Source organism: Hyperolius riggenbachi, chromosome 6 (assembly GCF_040937935.1).
Source record: "Hyperolius riggenbachi isolate aHypRig1 chromosome 6, aHypRig1.pri, whole genome shotgun sequence".
Classification (NCBI taxonomy): domain Eukaryota; kingdom Metazoa; phylum Chordata; class Amphibia; order Anura; family Hyperoliidae; genus Hyperolius; species Hyperolius riggenbachi.
This window is the reverse complement of record NC_090651.1, coordinates 388,993,987-389,011,024: the sequence shown is the minus strand read 5'-3', so window position 1 is coordinate 389,011,024 and position 17,038 is coordinate 388,993,987. Positions and strand designations below refer to the sequence as shown.

At 40.1% G+C, this 17,038-nt stretch overlaps 1 protein-coding gene across 2 annotated transcripts in view; it reads left to right on the top strand.

The window, feature by feature from the left end:
- Window positions 1-17,038, top strand: part of LOC137522003 (interferon-inducible GTPase 5-like) — a 50,869-nt gene that overhangs the window by 349 nt on the left and 33,482 nt on the right. The window contains exon 1 of one of the 2 annotated variants that reach the window (XM_068242006.1): window positions 6,204-6,261. The exons of the other annotated variant lie outside the window; for it this stretch is intronic. The gene's annotated coding sequence lies outside the window, so the exon portion shown is untranslated. Of the gene's footprint in view, window positions 1-6,203; window positions 6,262-17,038 lie in introns of those variants that run through there. 2 annotated transcript variants of the gene reach the window in all.

The window sequence follows — 17,038 nt, the reverse complement described above, 5'->3', positions numbered from 1 at the left end:
ATTTAGAAAAGGGGGCAGAGCCACAAACAGTGAATCAGATTTCTTTCATTTCATGGGAAAATACAAATTATTGATGCCAAGGACCCGATAGCTCACAAACTTGGTCACTGATTGACTGTGTGTCCATATTACAAACAGTGGGCGGAGCCAAAACCAAATTTCACTGGGAAAATGTAAACTGCAGCCATTTTTACTGTTTATGGCAGGGTTCCCAAACTTTGTCCAGATTAATATTCAGGGAAGTGGGTGGAGCCTATAATAGCCAATCAAAATTCACCTGTTTATTTTCAAGTGGAATATTTTAATTGCAGAGGCCTCAAACCTGCTACAGTTGGTCATTGGGTGACTGGGGTTCAAATGCTGGAGAAGGGGTGAAGCCACAAACAGCCAATCTGTTTTGTTTAATTTCTATTGGAATATACAAATTATTGATGCCAAGGACCCCAAAGCTCCCAAACTTGATCATTTAGTGTTTGTGCGTTCGGGGTAGATAGTGGGCGGAGCCAACACCAGTCAAATACATTCCCGGGCAATGCCGGGTCATCAATGGGTGGAGACAAATACAAATTTCACTGGGAAAATGTAAACTGCAGCCATTCTTACACTGTTAATGGTAGGGTTCTTAAACTTTGCACAGTTGGTCACTGGGTGACTGGGATTAATATTCAGAAAAGTGGGTGGAGCCTACAAAAGTGAATCAAACTTCACCTATTGCTTTTCAAGGGGAATATATAATTGCTGCCATTCTTGCACTGTCAATGGCACAGGCCTCAAACCTGGTACAGTTGGTTATTGGGTGACTGGAGTTCAAATTCAGAAAAGGGGGTGGAGCTACAAACAGCCACTCAGATTTTTTTCCTTTCAATGCAAATTATTCTTACCAAAGACCGCAAAGCTCACAAACTTGGTCATTGAGTAATTGTGTGTTAGGGTTAGAAAAAGTATGCGGAGCCAACACCAGCCAAATACATACCCGTGCAACGCCGGGCAATCAGCTAGTATATAATAATAATATGGTAGGACATTAGACTATGACTATGGTAGGATTAGAGTGTGAGCTCCTCTGAGGACAGTCAGTGACATGACTATGTACTCTGTAATGTGCTGCAGGAGATGTCAGTGCTATATAAATACATAATAATAATATGGTAGGACATTACACTATGACTATGGTAGGATTAGAGTGTGAGCTCCTCTGAGGACAGTCAGTGACATGACTATGTACTCTGTAAAGTGCTGCAGGAGATGTCAGTGCTATATAAATACATAATAATAATATGGTAGGACATTAGACTATGACTATGGTAGGATTAGAGTGTGAGATCCTCTGAGGACAGTCAGTGACATGACTATGTACTCTGTAAAGTGCTGCAGAAGATGTCAGTGCTATATAAATACATAATAATTATATGGTAGGACATTAGACTATGACTATGGTAGGATTAGATTGTGAGCTCCTCTGAGGACAGTTAGTGACATGACTATGTACTCTGTAATGTGCTGCAGAAGATGTCAGTGCTATATAAATACATAATAATAATATGGTAGGACATTAGACTATGACTATGGTAGGATTAGAGTGTGAGCTCCTCTGAGGACAGTCAGTGACATGACTATGTACTCTGTAATGTGCTGCAGAAGATGTCAGTGCTATATAAATGCATAATAATAATATGGCAGGACATTACACTATGACTATGGTAGGATTAGAGTGTGAGCTCCTCTGAGGACAGTCAGTGACATGACTATGTGCTCTGTAATGTGCTGCAGAAGATGTCAGTGCTATATAAATACATAATAGTAATATGGTAGGACATTACACTATGACTATGGTAGGATTAGAGTGTGAGCTCCTCTGAGGACAGTCAGTGACATGACTATGTACTCTGTAATGTGCTGCAGAAGATGTCAGTGCTATATAAATACATAATAATAATATGGTAGGACATTAGACTAGGACTATGGTAGGATTAGATTGTGAGCTCCTCTGAGGACAGTTAGTGACATGACTATGTACTCTGTAATGTGCTGCAGGAGATGTCAGTGCTATATAAATACATAATAATAATATGGTAGGACATTAGACTATGACTATGGTAGGATTAGAGTGTGAGCTCCTCTAAGGGAAAGTCAGTGACATGATTATGTACTCTGTAAAGTGCTGCAGAAGATGTCAGTGCTATATAAATACATAATAATAATATGGTAGGACATTACACTATGACTATGGTAGGATTAGAGTGTGAGCTCCTCTGAGGACAGTTAGTGACATGACTATGTACTCTGTAATGTGCTGCAGAAGATGTCAGTGCTATATAAATACATAATAATAATATGGTAGGACATTAGACTAGGACTATGGTAGGATTAGATTGTGAGCTCCTCTGAGGACAGTCAGTGATATGACTATGTACTCTGTACAGTGCTGCAGGAGATGTCAGTGCTATATAAATACATAATAATAATATGGTAGGACATTACACTATGACTATGGTAGGATTAGAGTGTGAGCTCTGAGGACAGTCAGTGACATGACTATGTACTCTGTAATGTGCTGCAGGAGATGTCAGTGCTATATAAATACATAATAATAATATGGTAGGACATTAGACTATGACTATGGTAGGATTAGATTGTTAGCTCCTCTGAGGACAGTTAGTGACATGACTATGTACTCTGTAATGTGCTGCAGAAGATGTCAGTGCTATATAAATACATAATAATAATATGGTAGGACATTAGACTGACAATGGTAGGATTAGAGTGTGAGCTCCTCTGAGGACAGTCAGTGACATGACTATGTACTCTGTAATGTGCTGCAGAAGATGTCAGTGCAATATAAATACATAATAATAATATGGTAGGACATTAGACTATGACTATGGTAGGATTAGATTGTGAGCTCCTCTGAGGACAGTCAGTGACATGACTATGTACTCTGTAATGTGCTGCAAAAGATGTCAGTGCTATATAAATACATAATAATAATATGGTAGGACATTAGACTATGACTATGGTAGGATTAGAGTGTGAGCTCCTCTGAGGACAGTCAGTGACATGACTATGTACTCTGTAATGTGCTGCAGGAGATGTCAGTGCTATATAAATACATAATAATAATATGGTAGGACATTACACTATGACTATGGTAGGATTAGAGTGTGAGCTCCTCTGAGGACAGTCAGTGACATGACTATGTACTCTGTAATGTGCTGCAGGAGATGTCAGTGCTATATAAATACATAATAATAATATGGTAGGACATTAGACTATGACTATGGTAGGATTAGAGTGTGAGATCCTCTGAGGACAGTCAGTGACATGACTATGTACTCTGTAAAGTGCTGCAGAAGATGTCAGTGCTATATAAATACATAATAATTATATGGTAGGACATTAGACTATGACTATGGTAGGATTAGATTGTGAGCTCCTCTGAGGACAGTTAGTGACATGACTATGTACTCTGTAATGTGCTGCAGAAGATGTCAGTGCTATATAAATACATAATAATAATATGGTAGGACATTAGACTATGACTATGGTAGGATTAGATTGTGAGCTCCTCTGAGGACAGTTAGTGACATGACTATGTACTCTGTAATGTGCTGCAGAAGATGTCAGTGCTATATAAATACATAATAATAATATGGTAGGACATTAGACTATGACTATGGTAGGATTAGAGTGTGAGCTCCTCTGAGGACAGTCAGTGACATGACTATGTACTCTGTAATGTGCTGCAGGAGATGTCAGTGCTATATAAATACATAATAATAATATGGTAGGACATTAGACTATGACTATGGTAGGATTAGAGTGTGAGATCCTCTGAGGACAGTCAGTGACATGACTATGTACTCTGTAATGTGCTGCAGAAGATGTCAGTGCTATATAAATACATAATAATAATATGGTAGGACATTAGACTATGACTATGGTAGGATTAGAGTGTGAGCTCCTCTGAGGACAGTCAGTGACATGACTATGTACTCTGTAATGTGCTGCAGGAGATGTCAGTGCTATATAAATACATAATAATAATATGGTAGGACATTAGACTATGACTATGGTAGGATTAGAGTGTGAGCTCCTCTGAGGACAGTCAGTGACATGACTATGTACTCTGTAATGTGCTGCAGGAGATGTCAGTGCTATATAAATACATAATAATAATATGGTAGGACATTAGACTATGACTATGGTAGGATTAGAGTGTGAGATCCTCTGAGGACAGTCAGTGACATGACTATGTACTCTGTAATGTGCTGCAGAAGATGTCAGTGCTATATAAATACATAATAACAATATGGTAGGACATTAGACTATGACTATGGTAGGATTAGAGTGCGAGCTCCTCTGAGGACAGTCAGTGACATGACTATGTACTCTGTAATGTGCTGCAGGAGATGTCAGTGCTATATAAATACATAATAATAATATGGTAGGACATTAGACTATGACTATGGTAGGATTAGAGTGTGAGCTCCTCTGAGGACAGTCAGTGACATGACTATGTACTCTGTAATGTGCTGCAGAAGATGTCAGTGCTATATAAATACATAATAATAATATGGTAGGACATTAGACTATGACTATGGTAGGATTAGAGTGTGAGCTCCTCTGAGGACAGTCAGTGACATGACTATGTACTCTGTAATGTGCTGCAGGAGATGTCAGTGCTATATAAATACATAATAATAATATGGTAGGACATTAGACTATGACTATGGTAGGATTAGAGTGTGAGATCCTCTGAGGACAGTCAGTGACATGACTATGTACTCTGTAATGTGCTGCAGAAGATGTCAGTGCTATATAAATACATAATAACAATATGGTAGGACATTAGACTATGACTATGGTAGGATTAGAGTGCGAGCTCCTCTGAGGACAGTCAGTGACATGACTATGTACTCTGTAATGTGCTGCAGGAGATGTCAGTGCTATATAAATACATAATAATAATATGGTAGGACATTAGACTATGACTATGGTAGGATTAGAGTGTGAGCTCCTCTGAGGACAGTCAGTGACATGACTATGTACTCTGTAATGTGCTGCAGAAGATGTCAGTGCTATATAAATACATAATAATAATATAGTAGGACATTAGAATATGACTATGGTAGGATTAGAGTGTGAGCTCCTCTGAGGACAGCCAGTGACAGGACTATGTACTCTGTAATGTGCTGCAGAAGATGTCAGTGCTGTATAAATACATAATAATAATAATAATAATAATATGGTTATTTTAATTAACATCAGCAATATCTGGCCCAATTTTAGGTACTGTTGGTTTAAAATTCTACAGTTGGCAGTGATTAGAAAATGGTTCCTGTCTAAGTCAATGGTGAAAAAGGGGTCTTTGGGGGGCTGCCGCAGGAAGGGGGGGTCGCCTATAAAAGCTTAGTCCCCTATGACCCAGAGGCAGATAAGTGTGGGAAGTCTGGAGCTCGTACCCCTAAACCTGTATGAGGAAGAGCGGATAGAAATGGGGGAGGGAATTACAGACACACAGCGGCCGGCTGGGATATTATTATTATTGATGACGATGGGTGAAAACCGAGAAATAAAATTACACGCTTAAATGTGCCCATTAACGATACAATCCCACAGGCGACCAATCGTTCAACTCGATCGTTATGATTGATTGGAAATGATCCATTGATTGGAAATGATCATTCACCCTAACAGGTGAAGAACTACCGCTGTCATACCGACGGCAGAGCGAGGGGGCAGCAGCGGCGGGTGAATGGCGGCAGTCAGTGCGAGTGCGGCGGGGTGGATTGAAATCTACGCCCTGCGGGAATAATAGGTTCCATCAAGGCGTAGATTTCACCAGCGCGGTCAGGAAGCGGTTAAAGAAGGTTTAGTTTGCCGTGGAAAAAAAATCACAACAAAAAACAACTTTATATATTTAGCACTTGGTTGCTATAAGTAGTGATGAAGTTTTTGCTGAACCAATAGGGACAGAGATAAAAGATCAGAACTTGTGCTCTGTGATGGGAAATACGTGTAACATCTCCCTGCCTGACGCACAAGACAGACAGTGTCCCACTGTTTACCTCACCCACCTCATCCACCTCAGCCAGCCTCCTTATGATTATACAGTAATATATTACGCTCACTGCCAGGCAGGAGAGGAAAGGGGAGGAATTTATACAGAAACGAAACTTTGAACACTGGAACATACAAAGAACTGACAGTCCCTGTGTGGCACAGCGAGGACAGGAGCAGCATCAGGACACACAGGAGGAGGTAATCTCTCCCACTATGGGCTGCAGTCAGTTGGTTCTCCAGATTTAGGGGTGCAGTAAAGCAAGACTTACAGGGTACTGTAGGGGCACTAAAAAAAAGTTTGACTTACTTGGGGCTTCTAACGGCCCCCGCAGACACCATGTGTCCAGTACACTGCAGGTGACATCAGCGGGAGAGAGGACACGTGCGGCGAGGGCAGCGCAGGTGGCGGGGAAACGGAGGATCGGTGCGGACCGGCGCGGGCACAGGACGTCTGCGGGAGATCGTGTGTAAGTGTATGGTCCCCTACTTGCATACAGCTCCTGTACTGGGAGATTGGGTGTAAATTGATGGTCCCCTACTTACACACAGCTTCTGTACTTGGAGATTGGGTTTAAATTGATGGTCCCCTACTTACATACAGCTCCTGTATTTTATTTCAAACACCTCTGGATTTGGACCTACAGTATAAATTATGTTTTATGGGGTTTTCCACATGCTTTTAATCGGTTGTAAACTACTTATACCGTTTATAAAATATTGCAACGTGTAACAACAACAAGTAATAACACCAATATTGTATATTTTGTGCATGAAGACAACTCTGTATGTCTGATTTGTAACCTTAGTCGTGTGTAAGTAGGGACTGTCTGTGTGTCTAATTTGTAACTATAGTCGTGTGTAAGTAGGGACTGTCTGTATGTCTGATTTGTAACCTTAGTCGTGTGTAAGTAGGGACTGTCTGTATGTCTGATTTGTAACCTTAGTCGTGTGTAAGTAGGGACTGTCTGTATGTCTAATTTGTAACTATAGTCGTGTGTAAGTAGGGACTGTCTGTATGTCTGATTTGTAACTATAGTCGTGTGTAAGTAGGGACTGTCTGTATGTCTGATTTGTAACTATAGTCGTGTGTAAGTAGGGACTGTCTGTATGTCTAATTTGTAACTATAGTCGTGTGTAAGTAGGGACTGCCTGTATGTCTGATTTGTTACTATAGTCGTGTGTAAGTAGAGACTGTCTGTATGTCTGATTTGTAACTATAATCGTGTGTAAGTAGGGACTGTCTGTATGTCTGATTTGTAACTATAGTCGTGTGCAAGTAGGGACTGCCTGTATGTCTGATTTGTAACTATAGTCGTGTGTAAGTAGGGACTGCCTGTATGTCTGATCTGTAACTATAGTCGTGTGTAAGTAGGGACTGCCTGTATGTCTGATTTGTAACTATAATCGTGTGTAAGTAGGGACTGTCTGTATGTCTGATTTGTAACTATAGTCGTGTGTAAGTAGGGACTGTCTGTATGTCTGATTTGTAACTATAATCGTGTGTAAGTAGGGACTGTCTGTATGTCTGATTTGTAACTATAGTCGTGTGTAAGTAGGGACTGCCTGTATGTCTGATTTGTAACTATAATCGTGTGTAAGTAGGGACTGTCTGTATGTCTGATTTGTAACTATAGTCGTGTGTAAGTAGGGACTGTCTGTATGTCTAATTTGTAACTATAGTCGTGTGTAAGTAGAGACTGTCTGTATGTCTGATTTGTAACTATAATCGTGTGTAAGTAGGGACTGCCTGTATGTCTGATCTGTAACTATAGTCGTGTGTAAGTAGGGACTGTCTGTATGTCTGATTTGTAACTATAGTCGTGTGTAAGTAGGGACTGTCTGTATGTCTGATTTGTAACTATAGTCGTGTGTAAGTAGGGACTGCCTGTATGTCTGATTTGTTACTATAGTCGTGTGTAAGTAGAGACTGTCTGTATGTCTGATTTGTAACTATAGTCGTGTGTAAGTAGGGACTGTCTGTATGTCTGATTTGTAACTATAGTCGTGTGTAAGTAGGGACTGCCTGTATGTCTGATCTGTAACTATAGTCGTGTGTAAGTAGGGACTGTCTGTATGTCTGATTTGTAACTATAGTCGTGTGTAAGTAGGGACTGCCTGTATGTCTGATCTGTAACTATAGTCGTGTGTAAGTAGGGACTGTCTGTATGTCTGATTTGTAACTATAGTCGTGTGTAAGTAGGGACTGCCTGTATGTCTGATCTGTAACTATAGTCGTGTGTAAGTAGGGACTGTCTGTATGTCTGATCTGTAACTATAGTCGTGTGTAAGTAGAGACTGTCTGTATGTCTGATTTGTAACTATAGTCGTGTGTAAGTAGGGACTGTCTGTATGTCTGATTTGTAACTATAGTCGTGTGTAAGTAGGGACTGCCTGTATGTCTGATTTGTAACTATAGTCGTGTGTAAGTAGGGACTGTCTGTATGTCTAATTTGTAACTATAGTCGTGTGTAAGTAGGGACTGTCTGTATGTCTGATTTGTAACTATAGTCGTGTGTAAGTAGAGACTGTCTGTATGTCTGATTTGTAACTATAGTCTTGTGTAAGTAGGGACTGCCTGTATGTCTGATTTGTAACTATAGTCATGTGTAAGTAGGGACTGCCTGTATGTCTGATTTGTAACTATAGTCGTGTGTAAGTAGGGACTGCCTGTATGTCTGATTTGTAACTATAGTCGTGTGTAAGTAGGGACTGCCTGTATGTCTGATTTGTAACTATAGTCGTTTGTAAGTAGGGACACGTGCGGCGAGGGCAGCGCAGGTGGCGGGGAAACGGAGGATCGGTGCGGACCGGCGCGGGCACAGGACGTCTGCGGGAGATCGTGTGTAAGTGTATGGTCCCCTACTTGCATACAGCTCCTGTACTGGGAGATTGGGTGTAAATTGATGGTCCCCTACTTACACACAGCTTCTGTACTTGGAGATTGGGTGTAAATTGATGGTCCCCTACTTACATACAGCTCCTGTATTTTATTTCAAACACCTCTGGATTTGGACCTACAGTATAAATTATGTTTTATGGGGTTTTCCACATGCTTTTAATCGGTTGTAAACTACTTATACCGTTTATAAAATATTGCAACGTGTAACAACAACAAGTAATAACACCAATATTGTATATTTTGTGCATGAAGACAACTCTGTATGTCTGATTTGTAACCTTAGTCGTGTGTAAGTAGGGACTGTCTGTATGTCTAATTTGTAACTATAGTCGTGTGTAAGTAGGGACTGCCTGTATGTCTGATCTGTAACTATAGTCGTGTGTAAGTAGAGACTGTCTGTATGTCTGATTTGTAACTATAGTCGTGTGTAAGTAGGGACTGTCTGTATGTCTAATTTGTAACTATAGTCGTGTGTAAGTAGGGACTGTCTGTATGTCTGATTTGTAACCTTAGTCGTGTGTAAGTAGGGACTGTCTGTATGTCTGATTTGTAACCTTAGTCGTGTGTAAGTAGGGACTGTCTGTATGTCTAATTTGTAACTATAGTCGTGTGTAAGTAGGGACTGTCTGTATGTCTGATTTGTAACTATAGTCGTGTGTAAGTAGGGACTGTCTGTATGTCTGATTTGTAACTATAGTCGTGTGTAAGTAGGGACTGTCTGTATGTCTAATTTGTAACTATAGTCGTGTGTAAGTAGGGACTGCCTGTATGTCTGATTTGTTACTATAGTCGTGTGTAAGTAGAGACTGTCTGTATGTCTGATTTGTAACTATAATCGTGTGTAAGTAGGGACTGTCTGTATGTCTGATTTGTAACTATAGTCGTGTGCAAGTAGGGACTGTCTGTATGTCTGATTTGTAACTATAATCGTGTGTAAGTAGGGACTGTCTGTATGTCTGATTTGTAACTATAGTCGTGTGTAAGTAGGGACTGCCTGTATGTCTGATTTGTAACTATAATCGTGTGTAAGTAGGGACTGTCTGTATGTCTGATTTGTAACTATAGTCGTGTGTAAGTAGGGACTGTCTGTATGTCTAATTTGTAACTATAGTCGTGTGTAAGTAGAGACTGTCTGTATGTCTGATTTGTAACTATAATCGTGTGTAAGTAGGGACTGCCTGTATGTCTGATCTGTAACTATAGTCGTGTGTAAGTAGGGACTGTCTGTATGTCTGATTTGTAACTATAGTCGTGTGTAAGTAGGGACTGTCTGTATGTCTGATTTGTAACTATAGTCGTGTGTAAGTAGGGACTGCCTGTATGTCTGATTTGTTACTATAGTCGTGTGTAAGTAGAGACTGTCTGTATGTCTGATTTGTAACTATAGTCGTGTGTAAGTAGGGACTGTCTGTATGTCTGATTTGTAACTATAGTCGTGTGTAAGTAGGGACTGCCTGTATGTCTGATCTGTAACTATAGTCGTGTGTAAGTAGGGACTGTCTGTATGTCTGATTTGTAACTATAGTCGTGTGTAAGTAGGGACTGCCTGTATGTCTGATCTGTAACTATAGTCGTGTGTAAGTAGGGACTGTCTGTATGTCTGATTTGTAACTATAGTCGTGTGTAAGTAGGGACTGCCTGTATGTCTGATCTGTAACTATAGTCGTGTGTAAGTAGGGACTGTCTGTATGTCTGATCTGTAACTATAGTCGTGTGTAAGTAGAGACTGTCTGTATGTCTGATTTGTAACTATAGTCGTGTGTAAGTAGGGACTGTCTGTATGTCTGATTTGTAACTATAGTCGTGTGTAAGTAGGGACTGCCTGTATGTCTGATTTGTAACTATAGTCGTGTGTAAGTAGGGACTGTCTGTATGTCTAATTTGTAACTATAGTCGTGTGTAAGTAGGGACTGTCTGTATGTCTGATTTGTAACTATAGTCGTGTGTAAGTAGAGACTGTCTGTATGTCTGATTTGTAACTATAGTCGTGTGTAAGTAGGGACTGTCTGTATGTCTGATTTGTAACTATAGTCGTGTGTAAGTAGGGACTGTCTGTATGTCTAATTTGTAACTATAGTCGTGTGTAAGTAGGGACTGCCTGTATGTCTGATTTGTTACTATAGTCGTGTGTAAGTAGAGACTGTCTGTATGTCTGATTTGTAACTATAATCGTGTGTAAGTAGGGACTGTCTGTATGTCTGATTTGTAACTATAGTCTACGACTATAGTTACAAATCAGACATACAGACAGTCCCTACTTACACACGATTATAGTTACAAATCAGACATACAGACAGTCCCTACTTACACACGACTATAGTTACAAATCAGACATACAGACAGTCCCTACTTACACACGATTATAGTTACAAATCAGACATACAGGCAGTCCCTACTTACACACGACTATAGTTACAGATCAGACATACAGGCAGTCCCTACTTACACACGACTATAGTTACAAATCAGACATACAGGCAGTCCCTACTTACACACGACTATAGTTACAAATCAGACATACAGACAGTCCCTACTTACACACGATTATAGTTACAAATCAGACATACAGACAGTCTCTACTTACACACGACTATAGTAACAAATCAGACATACAGGCAGTCCCTACTTACACACGACTATAGTTACAAATTAGACATACAGACAGTCCCTACTTACACACGACTATAGTTACAAATCAGACATACAGACAGTCCCTACTTACACACGACTATAGTTACAAATCAGACATACAGACAGTCTCTACTTATCTGTTACTATAGTCGTGTGTAAGTAGGGACTGCCTGTATGTCTGATTTGTAACTATAGTCGTGTGTAAGTAGAGACTGTCTGTATGTCTGATTTGTAACTATAGTCGTGTGTAAGTAGGGACTGTCTGTATGTCTGATCTGTAACTATAGTCGTGTGTAAGTAGGGACTGTCTGTATGTCTGATTTGTAACTATAGTCGTGTGTAAGTAGAGACTGTCTGTATGTCTGATTTGTAACTATAGTCGTGTGTAAGTAGGGACTGCCTGTATGTCTGATTTGTAACTATAGTCGTGTGTAAGTAGAGACTGTCTGTATGTCTGATTTGTAACTATAATCGTGTGTAAGTAGGGACTGTCTGTATGTCTGATCTGTAACTATAGTCGTGTGTAAGTAGGGACTGCCTGTATGTCTGATTTGTAACTAAAGTCGTGTGTAAGTAGGGACTGTCTGTATGTCTGATTTGTAACTATAGTCGTGTGTAAGTAGAGACTGTCTGTATGTCTGATTTGTAACTATAATCGTGTGTAAGTAGGGACTGCCTGTATGTCTGATTTGTAACTATAGTCGTTTGTAAGTAGGGACTGCCTGTATGTCTGATTTGTAACTATAGTCGTGTGTAAGTAGGGACTGCCTGTATGTCTGATCTGTAACTATAGTCGTGTGTAAGTAGGGACTGCCTGTATGTCTGATTTGTAACTATAGTCGTTTGTAAGTAGGGACTGCCTGTATGTCTGATTTGTAACTATAGTTGTGTGTAAGTAGGGACTGCCTGTATGTCTGATTTGTAACTATAGTTGTGTGTAAGTAGGGACTGCCTGTATGTCTGATTTGTAACTATAGTCGTGTGTAAGTAGGGACTGCCTGTATGTCTGATTTGTAACTATAGTCGTGTGTAAGTAGGGACTGCCTGTATGTCTGATTTGTAACTATAGTCGTGTGTAAGTAGGGACTGTCTGTATGTCTGATTTGTAACTATAGTCGTGTGTAAGTAGGGACTGCCTGTATGTCTGATTTGTAACTATAGTCGTGTGTAAGTAGGGACTGCCTATATGTCTGATTTGTAACTATAGTCGTCTGTAAGTAGGGACTGCCTGTATGTCTGATTTGTAACTATAGTCGTGTGTAAGTAGGGACTGTCTGTATGTCTGATTTGTAACTATAGTCGTGTGTAAGTAGGGACTGTCTGTTTGTCTGATTTGTAACTATAGTCGTGTGTAAGTAGGGACTGTCTGTATGTCTGATTTGTAACTATAGTCGTGTGTAAGTAGGGACTGTATGCATGTCTGATTTGTAACTATAGTCGTGTGTAAGTAGGGACTGTCTGTATGTCTGATTTGTAACTATAGTCGTGTGTAAGTAGGGACTGCCTGTATGTCTGATCTGTAACTATAGTCGTGTGTAAGTAGGGACTGTCTGTATGTCTGATTTGTAACTATAGTCGTGTGTAAGTAGGGACTGCCTGTATGTCTGATCTGTAACTATAGTCGTGTGTAAGTAGGGACTGTCTGTATGTCTGATTTGTAACTATAGTCGTGTGTAAGTAGGGACTGCCTGTATGTCTGATCTGTAACTATAGTCGTGTGTAAGTAGGGACTGTCTGTATGTCTGATCTGTAACTATAGTCGTGTGTAAGTAGAGACTGTCTGTATGTCTGATTTGTAACTATAGTCGTGTGTAAGTAGGGACTGTCTGTATGTCTGATTTGTAACTATAGTCGTGTGTAAGTAGGGACTGCCTGTATGTCTGATTTGTAACTATAGTCGTGTGTAAGTAGAGACTGTCTGTATGTCTGATTTGTAACTATAATCGTGTGTAAGTAGGGACTGTCTGTATGTCTGATCTGTAACTATAGTCGTGTGTAAGTAGGGACTGCCTGTATGTCTGATTTGTAACTAAAGTCGTGTGTAAGTAGGGACTGTCTGTATGTCTGATTTGTAACTATAGTCGTGTGTAAGTAGAGACTGTCTGTATGTCTGATTTGTAACTATAGTCGTGTGTAAGTAGAGACTGTCTGTATGTCTGATTTGTAACTATAGGCGTGTGTAAGTAGGGACTGTCTGTATGTCTGATTTGTAACTATAGTCGTGTGTAAGTAGGGACTGCCTGTATGTCTGATTTGTAACTATAATCGTGTGTAAGTAGGGACTGCCTGTATGTCTGATTTGTAACTATAGTCGTTTGTAAGTAGGGACTGCCTGTATGTCTGATTTGTAACTATAGTCGTGTGTAAGTAGGGACTGCCTGTATGTCTGATCAGTAACTATAGTCGTGTGTAAGTAGGGACTGCCTGTATGTCTGATTTGTAACTATAGTCGTTTGTAAGTAGGGACTGCCTGTATGTCTGATTTGTAACTATAGTTGTGTGTAAGTAGGGACTGCCTGTATGTCTGATTTGTAACTATAGTTGTGTGTAAGTAGGGACTGCCTGTATGTCTGATTTGTAACTATAGTCGTGTGTAAGTAGGGACTGCCTGTATGTCTGATTTGTAACTATAGTCGTGTGTAAGTAGGGACTGCCTGTATGTCTGATTTGTAACTATAGTCGTGTGTAAGTAGGGACTGTCTGTATGTCTGATTTGTAACTATAGTCGTGTGTAAGTAGGGACTGCCTGTATGTCTGATTTGTAACTATAGTCGTGTGTAAGTATGGACTGCCTATATGTCTGATTTGTAACTATAGTCGTCTGTAAGTAGGGACTGCCTGTATGTCTGATTTGTAACTATAGTCGTGTGTAAGTAGGGACTGTCTGTATGTCTGATTTGTAACTATAGTCGTGTGTAAGTAGGGACTGTCTGTTTGTCTGATTTGTAACTATAGTCGTGTGTAAGTAGGGACTGTCTGTATGTCTGATTTGTAACTATAGTCGTGTGTAAGTAGGGACTGTATGTATGTCTGATTTGTAACTATAGTCGTGTGTAAGTAGGGACTGTCTGTATGTCTGATTTGTAACTATAGTCGTGTGTAAGTAGGGACTGCCTGTATGTCTGATCTGTAACTATAGTCGTGTGTAAGTAGGGACTGTCTGTATGTCTGATTTGTAACTATAGTCGTGTGTAAGTAGGGACTGCCTGTATGTCTGATCTGTAACTATAGTCGTGTGTAAGTAGGGACTGTCTGTATGTCTGATTTGTAACTATAGTCGTGTGTAAGTAGGGACTGCCTGTATGTCTGATCTGTAACTATAGTCGTGTGTAAGTAGGGACTGTCTGTATGTCTGATCTGTAACTATAGTCGTGTGTAAGTAGAGACTGTCTGTATGTCTGATTTGTAACTATAGTCGTGTGTAAGTAGGGACTGTCTGTATGTCTGATTTGTAACTATAGTCGTGTGTAAGTAAGGACTGCCTGTATGTCTGATTTGTAACTATAGTCGTGTGTAAGTAGGGACTGTCTGTATGTCTGATTTGTAACTATAGGCGTGTGTAAGTAGAGACTGTCTGTATGTCTGATTTGTAACTATAGTCGTGTGTAAGTAGGGACTGCCTGTATGTCTGATCTGTAACTATAGTCGTGTGTAAGTAGGGACTGCCTGTATGTCTGATTTGTAACTATAGTCGTGTGTAAGTAGGGACTGCCTGTATGTCTGATCTGTAACTATAGTCGTGTGTAAGTAGGGACTGTCTGTATGTCTGATCTGTAACTATAGTCGTGTGTAAGTAGGGACTGCCTGTATGTCTGATTTGTAACTATAGTCGTGTGTAAGTAGGGACTGCCTGTATGTCTGATCTGTAACTATAGTCGTGTGTAAGTAGGGACTGTCTGTATGTCTGATTTGTAACTATAGTCGTGTGTAAGTAGAGACTGTCTGTATGTCTGATTTGTAACTATAGTCGTGTGTAAGTAGGGACTGCCTGTATGTCTGATCTGTAACTATAGTCGTGTGTAAGTAGAGACTGTCTGTATGTCTGATTTGTAACTATAGTCGTGTGTAAGTGGGGACTGCCTGTATGTCTGATTTGTAACTATAGTCGTGTGTAAGTAGGGACTGCCTGTATGTCTGATCTGTAACTATAGTCGTGTGTAAGTAGGGACTGCCTGTATGTCTGATCTGTAACTATAGTCGTGTGTAAGTAGAGACTGTCTGTATGTCTGATTTGTAACTATAGTCGTGTGTAAGTAGGGACTGCCTGTATGTCTGATTTGTAACTATAGTCGTGTGTAAGTAGGGACTGTCTGTATGTCTGATCTGTAACTATAGTCGTGTGTAAGTAGAGACTGTCTGTATGTCTGATTTGTAACTATAGTCGTGTGTAAGTGGGGACTGCCTGTATGTCTGATTTGTAACTATAGTCGTGTGTAAGTAGGGACTGCCTGTATGTCTGATCTGTAACTATAGTCGTGTGTAAGTAGGGACTGCCTGTATGTCTGATCTGTAACTATAGTCGTGTGTAAGTAGAGACTGTCTGTATGTCTGATTTGTAACTATAGTCGTGTGTAAGTAGGGACTGCCTGTATGTCTGATTTGTAACTATAGTCGTGTGTAAGTAGGGACTGTCTGTATGTCTGATTTGTAACTATAGTCGTGTGTAAGTAGAGACTGTCTGTATGTCTGATTTGTAACTATAGTCGTGTGTAAGTAGGGACTGCCTGTATGTCTGATTTGTAACTATAGTCGTTTGTAAGTAGGGACTGCCTGTATGTCTGATTTGTAACTATAGTTGTGTGTAAGTAGGGACTGCCTGTATGTCTGATTTGTAACTATAGTTGTGTGTAAGTAGGGACTGCCTGTATGTCTGATTTGTAACTATAGTCGTGTGTAAGTAGGGACTGCCTGTATGTCTGATTTGTAACTATAGTCGTGTGTAAGTAGGGACTGCCTGTATGTCTGATTTGTAACTATAGTCGTGTGTAAGTAGGGACTGTCTGTATGTCTGATTTGTAACTATAGTCGTGTGTAAGTAGGGACTGCCTGTATGTCTGATTTGTAACTATAGTCGTGTGTAAGTAGGGACTGCCTATATGTCTGATTTGTAACTATAGTCGTCTGTAAGTAGGGACTGCCTGTATGTCTGATTTGTAACAATAGTCGTGTGTAAGTAGGGACTGTCTGTATGTCTGATTTGTAACTATAGTCGTGTGTAAGTAGGGACTGTCTGTTTGTCTGATTTGTAACTATAGTCGTGTGTAAGTAGGGACTGTCTGTATGTCTGATTTGTAACTATAGTCGTGTGTAAGTAGGGACTGCCTGTATGTCTGATCTGTAACTATAGTCGTGTGTAAGTAGGGACTGTCTGTATGTCTGATTTGTAACTATAGTCGTGTGTAAGTAGGGACTGCCTGTATGTCTGATCTGTAACTATAGTCGTGT